The 1,248-nt window shown below is 43.1% G+C and overlaps 2 protein-coding genes across 2 annotated transcripts in view; both read right to left on the reverse strand.

Moving 5' to 3' along the window:
- The window catches only part of LOC113203643 (nascent polypeptide-associated complex subunit alpha, muscle-specific form-like), a 98,337-nt gene that overhangs the window by 13,349 nt on the left and 83,740 nt on the right, over positions 1 to 1,248 (reverse strand). The gene's annotated exons all lie outside the window — the stretch shown is intronic.
- LOC113203644 (pro-interleukin-16) overlaps positions 1 to 1,248 on the reverse strand; it is a gene marked incomplete in the record, with an annotated part of 12,397 nt that overhangs the window by 2,360 nt on the left and 8,789 nt on the right.

The following is a 1,248-nucleotide window of genomic DNA, read 5'->3' on the forward strand; positions in this document are numbered from 1 at the left end:
CATGAGCAAGAGAAGTCTATGGAGTCATTTTACCCAAAAGAATAGGTGAGTTGACATGACAGTAACCGCCAACGCTGGTCCAATTTGTCTCTGTACAGACAATATGAGGAGCTTCCTTTCATGTGCATCAAAGGGTGGTTTTTGATGTTTTTTGTGGTGCCTTGGTTCTTTGTTGTCAATTTCAATCATCCTCTGTCAAAATCCAGGCTGATTTGTTATCACTGAAAATGTCTTTTAAAAATCTTGGCAATTTGGAAATTTGCTGGAATTGGTTTGGATTGGAGGGGCAGACTCTCTTTTCACATGCTCTGTCTAAATATCATGGTGCCGACCCCCTACAGCAGAGTTTCTTAGCCAGTGCGCCTTAGGTAGCCTACCCGCCCTTAGTTAGAGAGACTAGCTCTTATAAAATTCAAGTTTCTGTGGACAGGGGTAGTTTCTGACAGAAATAACAAAGGTAGTTTTGTGGTGCCTGGTTCACCCCTGTCGATTCGAATACTCCTCCATCGAAATCCCGATCCATCAATTTATAGCCTTTGTAAATTTTGCCAAAAATGAAAAAAATTGAAAATCGCTGGAATTGGTTTGACAGCACCCTCTTACTAACTCTCCGTTGAAATTTCACGTCGCAGACCCATTTTAAGCGAGTTACGCCCGTTTTTCTTCGTTCGGCTCGCCTGCGAGGTAGGCAGCCCATCGTACGCTACCCAGATTCAAAAGACCTCCTATTAAAACGCAAGTTTTTGTGGACAGGGGTGGTTTCTGGTGGAAACAAAAGTAGTTTTGTGGTTCCCTCGTTCACTCCTATCGGTTCGACTACTTTTCCGTTGAAATCCGGACCCACCCATTTTCGCTAAAAATGGGAAGGCTATAGCCTTTGTAAATTTGGCCAAAAGTGAAAAAAATTAAAATCGCTGGAAATGATTGGAATTGGTCTAGGAGAGTCGCCTTTGACCTCCTCTGTCGAAATTGCGTGCTTCCTGCCTCTTTTGCATCCTGTTTCTTCGACTATAAAATTGCGTCTTTGGTTTGTTGCAGGAAGATCGGGCTGGAGGTGCACCTGACTTGGACATCAGTAAAGCAGCCTATGTGTCTCCTGCTGTATGCTGAGTTGGCGTTGCAGCACACAGCAGGAGGAATCGCTCCTTTTTTCATGATCGCAGGAATGAATCTGGTAAGTTTTGACTTACAATGTGATGTTAACATAAAATACCAGTACATTTATGGTTGTCATGTCTGGTAAAAGTT

Source organism: Frankliniella occidentalis, unplaced genomic scaffold (genome assembly GCF_000697945.3).
Source record: "Frankliniella occidentalis isolate FOCC.00 unplaced genomic scaffold, Focc_3.1 Scaffold4, whole genome shotgun sequence".
NCBI classification, from domain to species: Eukaryota; Metazoa; Arthropoda; class Insecta; order Thysanoptera; family Thripidae; genus Frankliniella; species Frankliniella occidentalis.